An 11371-nucleotide genomic window follows, 5' to 3' on the forward strand; every position below is an offset into this window, starting at 1 on the left:
CGTTTGACCTTCAAAATGGGTCGGACTGGCCGTGAGGGCCAACCGGCTGCATAGACAAGGTCTTGATGGACGTCCGAAAAAAAATTTGGTATTTTTGACGTTGGAATCCAGATCACCCAAAATATGGTTTGCTATAGCACACGAAAATCGTCGAAATGAGGGGTATGCTCGCTTCGGGGCGCGTTTGACCTTCAAAATGGGTCGGACTGGCCGTGAGGGCCAACCGGCTGCATAGACAAGGTCTTGACGGACGTCCACAAAAAAATTTGGCATTTTTGACGTCGGAATCCGTATCACCCAAAAAATGGTTTGCTATAGCACCCGAAAATCGTCGAAATGAGGGGTATGCTCGCTTCGGGGCGCGTTTGACCTTCAAAATGGGTCGGACTGGCCGTGAGGGCCAACCGGCTGCATAGACAAGGTCTTGACGGACGTCCACAAAAAAATTTGGCATTTTTGACGTCGGAATCCGTATCACCCAAAAAATGGTTTGCTATAGCACCCGAAAATCGTCGAAATGAGGGGTATGCTCGCTTCGGGGCGCGTTTGACCTTCAAAATGGGTCGGACTGGCCGTGAGGGCCAACCGGCTGCATAGACAAGGTCTTGACGGACGTCCACAAAAAAATTTGGCATTTTTGACGTCGGAATCCGTATCACCCAAAAAATGGTTTGCTATAGCACCCGAAAATCGTCGAAATGAGGGGTATGCTCGCTTCGGGGCGCGTTTGACCTTCAAAATGGGTCGGACTGGCCGTGAGGGCCAACCGGCTGCATAGACAAGGTCTTGACGGACGTCCACAAAAAAATTTGGCATTTTTGACGTCGGAATCCGTATCACCCAAAAAATGGTTTGCTATAGCACCCGAAAATCGTCGAAATGAGGGGTATGCTCGCTTCGGGGCGCGTTTGACCTTCAAAATGGGTCGGACTGGCCGTGAGGGCCAACCGGCTGCATAGACAAGGTCTTGACGGACGTCCACAAAAAAATTTGGCATTTTTGACGTCGGAATCCGTATCACCCAAAAAATGGTTTGCTATAGCACCCGAAAATCGTCGAAATGAGGGGTATGCTCGCTTCGGGGCGCGTTTGACCTTCAAAATGGGTCGGACTGGCCGTGAGGGCCAACCGGCTGCATAGACAAGGTCTTGACGGACGTCCACAAAAAAATTTGGCATTTTTGACGTCGGAATCCGTATCACCCAAAAAATGGTTTGCTATAGCACCCGAAAATCGTCGAAATGAGGGGTATGCTCGCTTCGGGGCGCGTTTGACCTTCAAAATGGGTCGGACTGGCCGTGAGGGCCAACCGGCTGCATAGACAAGGTCTTGACGGACGTCCACAAAAAAATTTGGCATTTTTGACGTCGGAATCCGTATCACCCAAAAAATGGTTTGCTATAGCACCCGAAAATCGTCGAAATGAGGGGTATGCTCGCTTCGGGGCGCGTTTGACCTTCAAAATGGGTCGGACTGGCCGTGAGGGCCAACCGGCTGCATAGACAAGGTCTTGACGGACGTCCACAAAAAAATTTGGCATTTTTGACGTCGGAATCCGTATCACCCAAAAAATGGTTTGCTATAGCACCCGAAAATCGTCGAAATGAGGGGTATGCTCGCTTCGGGGCGCGTTTGACCTTCAAAATGGGTCGGACTGGCCGTGAGGGCCAACCGGCTGCATAGACAAGGTCTTGACGGACGTCCACAAAAAAATTTGGCATTTTTGACGTCGGAATCCGTATCACCCAAAAAATGGTTTGCTATAGCACCCGAAAATCGTCGAAATGAGGGGTATGCTCGCTTCGGGGCGCGTTTGACCTTCAAAATGGGTCGGACTGGCCGTGAGGGCCAACCGGCTGCATAGACAAGGTCTTGACGGACGTCCACAAAAAAATTTGGCATTTTTGACGTCGGAATCCGTATCACCCAAAAAATGGTTTGCTATAGCACCCGAAAATCGTCGAAATGAGGGGTATGCTCGCTTCGGGGCGCGTTTGACCTTCAAAATGGGTCGAACTGGCCGTGAGGGACAACCGGTTGAACAGACAAGGTCTTGAAGGACGTCCAAAAAAAATTTTGGCATTTTTGACGTCGGAATCCGTATCACCCAAAAAATGGTTTGCTATAGCACACGAAAATCATCGAAATGAGGGGTATGCTCGCTTCGGGGCTCGTTTGACCTTCAAAATGGGTCGGACATGCCTGAGGGCCAACCGGATGCATAGACAAGGTCATGACGTACGTCCACAAAAAAATTTGGCATTTTTGTCGTCGGAATCATGATCACCCATAAAACGGTTTGCTATAGCACATGAAAATCGTCGAAATGAGGGGTATGCTCGCTTCGGGGCTTTTTATACCTTCAAAATTAGTCGGACTGGCCGTGAGGGCCAACCGGATGCATAGAGAAGGTCTTGATGGACGTCCACGAAAAATTTTGGCATTTTTGACGTCGGAATCCGTATCACCCAAAAAATTGTTTGGTATAGCACACGAAAATCGTCGAAATGAGAGGTATGCTCGCTTCGGGGTCGTTTGACCTTCAAAATGGGTCGGACGGGCCGTGAGGGCCAACCGGCTGCATAGCCAAGGTCTTGACGGACGTCCACAAAAAAAATTGGCATTTTTGACTTTGGAATCCGGATCACCCAAAAAATGGTTTGTTATAGCACACGAAAATCGTCGAAATGAGGGGTATGCTTGCTTCGGGGCTCGTTTGACCTTCAAAATGGGTCGGACTGGCCGTGAGGGCCAACTGGCTGCATTGACAAGGTCTTGACGGATGTCCTAAAAAAATTTGGCATTTTTGACGTTGGAATCCGGATCACCCAAAAAATGGTTTGCTATAGCACACGAAAATTGACGAAATAAGGGGTATGCTTGCTTCGAGGCTCGTTTGACCTTCAAAATGGGTCGGACGTGCCGTGAGGGCCAACCGGTTGCATAGAAAAGATCTTGACGCACGTCCACAAAAAAAATTGGCATTTTTGACGTCGAAATCCGGATCACCCAAAAAATGGTTTGCTATAGCACACGAAAAGCATCGAAATGAGGGGTATGCTCGCTTCGGGGCTCGTTTGACCTTCAAAATGGGTCGGACGTGCCGTGAGGGCCAACCGGTTGCATAGAAAAGATCTTGACGCACGTCCACAAAAAAAATTGGCATTTTTGACGTCGGAATCCGGATCACCCAAAAAATGGTTTGCTATAGCACACGAAAAGCATCGAAATGAGGGGTATGCTCGCTTCGGGGCTCGTTTGACCTTCAAAATGGGTCGGACGTGCCGTGAGGGCCAACCGGTTGCATAGAAAAGATCTTGACGCACGTCCACAAAAAAAATTGGCATTTTTGACGTCGGAATCCGGATCACCCAAAAAATGGTTTGCTATAGCACACGAAAAGCATCGAAATGAGGGGTATGCTCGCTTCGGGGCTCGTTTGACCTTCAAAATGGGTCGGACGTGCCGTGAGGGCCAACCGGTTGCATAGAAAAGATCTTGACGCACGTCCACAAAAAAAATTGGCATTTTTGACGTCGGAATCCGGATCACCCAAAAAATGGTTTGCTATAGCACACGAAAAGCATCGAAATGAGGGGTATGCTCGCTTCGGGGCTCGTTTGACCTTCAAAATGGGTCGGACGTGCCGTGAGGGCCAACCGGTTGCATAGAAAAGATCTTGACGCACGTCCACAAAAAAAATTGGCATTTTTGACGTCGGAATCCGGATCACCCAAAAAATGGTTTGCTATAGCACACGAAAAGCATCGAAATGAGGGGTATGCTCGCTTCGGGGCTCGTTTGACCTTCAAAATGGGTCGGACGTGCCGTGAGGGCCAACCGGTTGCATAGAAAAGATCTTGACGCACGTCCACAAAAAAAATTGGCATTTTTGACGTCGGAATCCGGATCACCCAAAAAATGGTTTGCTATAGCACACGAAAAGCATCGAAATGAGGGGTATGCTCGCTTCGGGGCTCGTTTGACCTTCAAAATGGGTCGGACGTGCCGTGAGGGCCAACCGGTTGCATAGAAAAGATCTTGACGCACGTCCACAAAAAAAATTGGCATTTTTGACGTCGGAATCCGGATCACCCAAAAAATGGTTTGCTATAGCACACGAAAAGCATCGAAATGAGGGGTATGCTCGCTTCGGGGCTCGTTTGACCTTCAAAATGGGTCGGACGTGCCGTGAGGGCCAACCGGTTGCATAGAAAAGATCTTGACGCACGTCCACAAAAAAAATTGGCATTTTTGACGTCGGAATCCGGATCACCCAAAAAATGGTTTGCTATAGCACACGAAAAGCATCGAAATGAGGGGTATGCTCGCTTCGGGGCTCGTTTGACCTTCAAAATGGGTCGGACGTGCCGTGAGGGCCAACCGGTTGCATAGAAAAGATCTTGACGCACGTCCACAAAAAAAATTGGCATTTTTGACGTCGGAATCCGGATCACCCAAAAAATGGTTTGCTATAGCACACGAAAAGCATCGAAATGAGGGGTATGCTCGCTTCGGGGCTCGTTTGACCTTCAAAATGGGTCGGACGTGCCGTGAGGGCCAACCGGTTGCATAGAAAAGATCTTGACGCACGTCCACAAAAAAAATTGGCATTTTTGACGTCGGAATCCGGATCACCCAAAAAATGGTTTGCTATAGCACACGAAAAGCATCGAAATGAGGGGTATGCTCGCTTCGGGGCTCGTTTGACCTTCAAAATGGGTCGGACGTGCCGTGAGGGCCAACCGGTTGCATAGAAAAGATCTTGACGCACGTCCACAAAAAAAATTGGCATTTTTGACGTCGGAATCCGGATCACCCAAAAAATGGTTTGCTATAGCACACGAAAAGCATCGAAATGAGGGGTATGCTCGCTTCGGGGCTCGTTTGACCTTCAAAATGGGTCGGACGTGCCATGAGGGCCAAGCGGCTGCATAGACAAGGTATTTTAAGACGTCCACAAAAAAAATTAGCAATTTTGACGTCGGAATCTGGATCACCCAAAAAATGGATTGCTATAGCACACGAAAATCGTCGAAATGAGGGGTATGCTCGCTTCGGGGCTCGTTTGACCTTTAAAATGGGTTGGACGTGCCTTGAGGGCCAACTGGCTTCATAGACAAGGTCTTGACGGACGTCCACAAAAAAATTTGGAATTTTTGACGTCGGAATCCGGATCACCCAAAAAATGATTTGCTATAGCACACGAAAATCGTCGAAATGGGGGGTATGCGCGCTTCGGGGCACGTTTGACCTTTAAAATGGGTCGGACGTGCCGTGAGGGCCAAGCGGCTGCATAGACAAGGTCTTGACGGACGTCCACAAAAAATTAGCATTTTTAACGTCGGAATCTGGATCACCCAAAAAATGGTTTGCTATAGCACACGAAAATCGTCGAAATGGGGGGTATGCGCGCTTCGGGGCACGTTTGACCTTTAAAATGGGTCGGACGTGCCGTGAGGGCCAAGCGGCTGCATAGACAAGGTCTTGACAGACGTCTACGAAAAAATTTGGAATTTTTGACGTCGGAATCCGGATCACCCAAAAAATGGATTGCTATAGCACACGAAAATCGTAGAAATGAGGGGTATGCTCGCTTCGGGGCTCGTTTGACCTTTAAAATGGGTCGGACGTGCCGTGAGGGCCAAGCGGCTGCATAGACAAGGTCTTGACAGACGTCTACGAAAAAATTTGGAATTTTTGACGTCGGAATCCGGATCACCCAAAAAATGGATTGCTATAGCACACGAAAATCGTAGAAATGAGGGGTATGCTCGCTTCGGGGCTCGTTTGACCTTTAAAATGGGTCGGACGTGCCGTGAGGGCCAAGCGGCTGCATAGACAAGGTCTTGACAGACGTCTACGAAAAAATTTGGAATTTTTGACGTCGGAATCCGGATCACCCAAAAAATGGATTGCTATAGCACACGAAAATCGTAGAAATGAGGGGTATGCTCGCTTCGGGGCTCGTTTGACCTTTAAAATGGGTCGGACGTGCCGTGAGGGCCAAGCGGCTGCATAGACAAGGTCTTGACAGACGTCTACGAAAAAATTTGGAATTTTTGACGTCGGAATCCGGATCACCCAAAAAATGGATTGCTATAGCACACGAAAATCGTAGAAATGAGGGGTATGCTCGCTTCGGGGCTCGTTTGACCTTTAAAATGGGTCGGACGTGCCGTGAGGGCCAAGCGGCTGCATAGACAAGGTCTTGACAGACGTCTACGAAAAAATTTGGAATTTTTGACGTCGGAATCCGGATCACCCAAAAAATGGATTGCTATAGCACACGAAAATCGTAGAAATGAGGGGTATGCTCGCTTCGGGGCTCGTTTGACCTTTAAAATGGGTCGGACGTGCCGTGAGGGCCAAGCGGCTGCATAGACAAGGTCTTGACAGACGTCTACGAAAAAATTTGGAATTTTTGACGTCGGAATCCGGATCACCCAAAAAATGGATTGCTATAGCACACGAAAATCGTAGAAATGAGGGGTATGCTCGCTTCGGGGCTCGTTTGACCTTTAAAATGGGTCGGACGTGCCGTGAGGGCCAAGCGGCTGCATAGACAAGGTCTTGACAGACGTCTACGAAAAAATTTGGAATTTTTGACGTCGGAATCCGGATCACCCAAAAAATGGATTGCTATAGCACACGAAAATCGTAGAAATGAGGGGTATGCTCGCTTCGGGGCTCGTTTGACCTTTAAAATGGGTCGGACGTGCCGTGAGGGCCAAGCGGCTGCATAGACAAGGTCTTGACAGACGTCTACGAAAAAATTTGGAATTTTTGACGTCGGAATCCGGATCACCCAAAAAATGGATTGCTATAGCACACGAAAATCGTAGAAATGAGGGGTATGCTCGCTTCGGGGCTCGTTTGACCTTTAAAATGGGTCGGACGTGCCGTGAGGGCCAAGCGGCTGCATAGACAAGGTCTTGACAGACGTCTACGAAAAAATTTGGAATTTTTGACGTCGGAATCCGGATCACCCAAAAAATGGATTGCTATAGCACACGAAAATCGTAGAAATGAGGGGTATGCTCGCTTCGGGGCTCGTTTGACCTTTAAAATGGGTCGGACGTGCCGTGAGGGCCAAGCGGCTGCATAGACAAGGTCTTGACAGACGTCTACGAAAAAATTTGGAATTTTTGACGTCGGAATCCGGATCACCCAAAAAATGGATTGCTATAGCACACGAAAATCGTAGAAATGAGGGGTATGCTCGCTTCGGGGCTCGTTTGACCTTTAAAATGGGTCGGACGTGCCGTGAGGGCCAAGCGGCTGCATAGACAAGGTCTTGACAGACGTCTACGAAAAAATTTGGAATTTTTGACGTCGGAATCCGGATCACCCAAAAAATGGTTTGCTATAGCACACGAAAATCGTCGAAATGGGGGGTATGTGCGGTTCGGGGCACGTTTGACCTTCAAAATGGGTCGGACGTGCCGTGAGGGCAAACTGGCTGCATAGATAGGTCTTGACGGACGTCCACAAAAAAATTTGGAATTTTTGACGTCGGAATCCGGATCACCCAAAAAATGGTTTGCTGTAGCACACAAAAATCGTCGAAATGAGGGGTATGCTCGCTTCGGGGCTCGTTTGACCTTCAAAATGGGTCGGACGTGCCATGAGGGCCAACCAGCTGCATAGACAAGGTCTTGACGGACGTCCAAAAAAAAATTGGCATTTTTGACATTGGAATCCGGATCACCCAAAAAATGGTTTGATATAGCATATTAAAATCGTCGAAATGAGGGGTATGCTCGCTTCAGGGCTCGTTTGACCTTCAAAATGGGTCGGACGTGTCGTGAGGGTAACCCNAGGTCTTGACGGACGTCCACAAAAAAATTTGGCATTTTTGACGTCGGAATCCGGATCACCCAAAATATAGTTTGCCACGAAAATCGTCGAAATGGGGGTATGCGCGCTTCGGGGCACGTTTGACCTTCAAAATGGGTCGGACGTGCCGTGAGGGCCAACTGGCTGCATAGACAAGGTCTTGACGGACGTCCACAAAAAAAATTTGGCATTTTTGACGTCGGAATCTAGATCACCCAAAAAATGGTTTGCTATAGCACACACAAATCATCGAAATGGGGGTATGCGCGCTTCGGGGCACGTTTGACCTTCAAAATGGGTCGGACGTGCCGTGAGGGCCAACTGGCTGCATAGACAAGGTCTTGGCGGACGTCCACAAAAAAATTTGGCATTTTTGACGGCGGAATCCGGATCACCCAAAATATAGTCTGCCACGAAAATCGTCGAAATGGGGGGATGCGCGCTTCGGGGCACGTTTGACCTTCAAAATGGGTCGGACGTGCCGTGAGGGCCAACTGGCTGCATAGACAAGGTCTTGGCGGACGTCCACAAAAAAATTTGGCATTTTTGACGGCGGAATCCGGATCACCCAAAATATAGTCTGCCACGAAAATCGTCGAAATGGGGGGATGCGCGCTTCGGGGCACGTTTGACCTTCAAAATGGGTCGGACGTGCCGTGAGGGCCAACTGGCTGCATAGACAAGGTCTTGGCGGACGTCCACAAAAAAATTTGGCATTTTTGACGGCGGAATCCGGATCACCCAAAATATAGTCTGCCACGAAAATCGTCGAAATGGGGGGATGCGCGCTTCGGGGCACGTTTGACCTTCAAAATGGGTCGGACGTGCCGTGAGGGCCAACTGGCTGCATAGACAAGGTCTTGGCGGACGTCCACAAAAAAATTTGGCATTTTTGACGGCGGAATCCGGATCACCCAAAATATAGTCTGCCACGAAAATCGTCGAAATGGGGGGATGCGCGCTTCGGGGCACGTTTGACCTTCAAAATGGGTCGGACGTGCCGTGAGGGCCAACTGGCTGCATAGACAAGGTCTTGGCGGACGTCCACAAAAAAATTTGGCATTTTTGACGGCGGAATCCGGATCACCCAAAATATAGTCTGCCACGAAAATCGTCGAAATGGGGGGATGCGCGCTTCGGGGCACGTTTGACCTTCAAAATGGGTCGGACGTGCCGTGAGGGCCAACTGGCTGCATAGACAAGGTCTTGGCGGACGTCCACAAAAAAATTTGGCATTTTTGACGGCGGAATCCGGATCACCCAAAATATAGTCTGCCACGAAAATCGTCGAAATGGGGGGATGCGCGCTTCGGGGCACGTTTGACCTTCAAAATGGGTCGGACGTGCCGTGAGGGCCAACTGGCTGCATAGACAAGGTCTTGGCGGACGTCCACAAAAAAATTTGGCATTTTTGACGGCGGAATCCGGATCACCCAAAATATAGTCTGCCACGAAAATCGTCGAAATGGGGGGATGCGCGCTTCGGGGCACGTTTGACCTTCAAAATGGGTCGGACGTGCCGTGAGGGCCAACTGGCTGCATAGACAAGGTCTTGGCGGACGTCCACAAAAAAATTTGGCATTTTTGACGGCGGAATCCGGATCACCCAAAATATAGTCTGCCACGAAAATCGTCGAAATGGGGGGATGCGCGCTTCGGGGCACGTTTGACCTTCAAAATGGGTCGGACGTGCCGTGAGGGCCAACTGGCTGCATAGACAAGGTCTTGGCGGACGTCCACAAAAAAATTTGGCATTTTTGACGGCGGAATCCGGATCACCCAAAATATAGTCTGCCACGAAAATCGTCGAAATGGGGGGATGCGCGCTTCGGGGCACGTTTGACCTTCAAAATGGGTCGGACGTGCCGTGAGGGCCAACTGGCTGCATAGACAAGGTCTTGGCGGACGTCCACAAAAAAATTTGGCATTTTTGACGGCGGAATCCGGATCACCCAAAATATAGTCTGCCACGAAAATCGTCGAAATGGGGGGATGCGCGCTTCGGGGCACGTTTGACCTTCAAAATGGGTCGGACGTGCCGTGAGGGCCAACTGGCTGCATAGACAAGGTCTTGGCGGACGTCCACAAAAAAATTTGGCATTTTTGACGTCGGAATCTAGATCACCCAAAAAATGGTTTGCTATAGCACACAAAAATCATCGAAATGGGGGTATGCGCGCTTCGGGACTCGTTTGACCTTGAAAATGGTTCGAACTGGCCGTGAGATCCAACCGGCTGCATAGGCAAGGTCTTGACAGACGTCCACAAAAATTTTTGGAATTTTTGACGTCGGATTCCGGATCACCCAAAAAATGGTTTGCTAGCACACGAAAATCGTCTAAATGAGGGGTATGCGCTTTGGGCTTTTTTTACCTTGAAAATGCATCGTACATGCCGTGAGGGCCAACCGGCTGCATATACAAGGTCTTGACGGACTTCCACAAAAAATTTTGGCATTTTTGACGTTGGAATCCGGATCATCCAAAAAATAGTTTGCTATATCACATGAAAATCATCTAATTGGGGGGTATGCGCACTTCGGGGCTTGTCTGACCTTGAAATTGGTCGGACTGGCCGTGATGGCCATCTTTCTGCATAGAAAAGGTCTTGACAGACGTCCAAACAAAAATTTTGGCATTTTTGACGTTGGAATCTGGATCACCCAAAAAATTGTTTGATATAGCACACGAAAATCATCGAAATGGGGGGTGTGCGCGCTTTGGGGCTCGTTTGACCTTTAAAATGGGTCAGACTGGCGGTGAGAGACAACCGTCTGCATAGAAAAGGTTTGACGAACGTCCATAAAATTTTTTGGAATTTTTGATGTCGGAATCCGGATCACCCAAAAAATGGTTCGCTATAGCACATGAAAATTTTCTAAAAGGGGAGTATGTGCACTTGGGGCTCGTTTGACCTTGAAAATGGGTTGGACTGGCCGTGAGAGCCAACCGGAGCATAGCGAAGGTCTTAATATACGTCCACAAAAAAGTTTTATATTTTTGACGTCGGAATTCGGATCATCCAAAAAAAGGTTTGCTCCAGCACACGAAAATCATCGAAATGGGGGGTAGGCACGCTTCGGGGATCATTTGACCTTGAAAATGGGACGGACTACCCGTGAGGGACAACCGGCTGCATATACAAGGTCTTAAAGGACATCCACAAAAAATTTTGGTATTTGTGACGTCGGAATCTGGATCACCCAAAAAATGGCTTGCTATAGCACACGAAAATCATTGATATGTTAAGAATGCACGCTTTAGGGCTCGTTTAACCTCAAAAATTTGTCAGACTAGCCGTGAGGGCCAACCGGATGCATAGCCAAGTTCTTAACGGACGTCCACAAAAAATATTGGCATTTTTGACGTCGCAATCTGGATCACCCAAAAAATGGCTTGCTACAGCACACGAAAATTGTCGAAACGGCGGTATGCATGCTACGGGGCTCGTTTGACCTTTAAAATGGGTCGTATTGGCTGTGAGGGACAACCGGCTGTATAGACAAGGTCTTGACGGACGTCCACAAAAAAAT

Source organism: Solanum pennellii, chromosome 1 (assembly GCF_001406875.1).
Source record: "Solanum pennellii chromosome 1, SPENNV200".
Lineage (NCBI taxonomy): Eukaryota > Viridiplantae > Streptophyta > Magnoliopsida > Solanales > Solanaceae > Solanum > Solanum pennellii.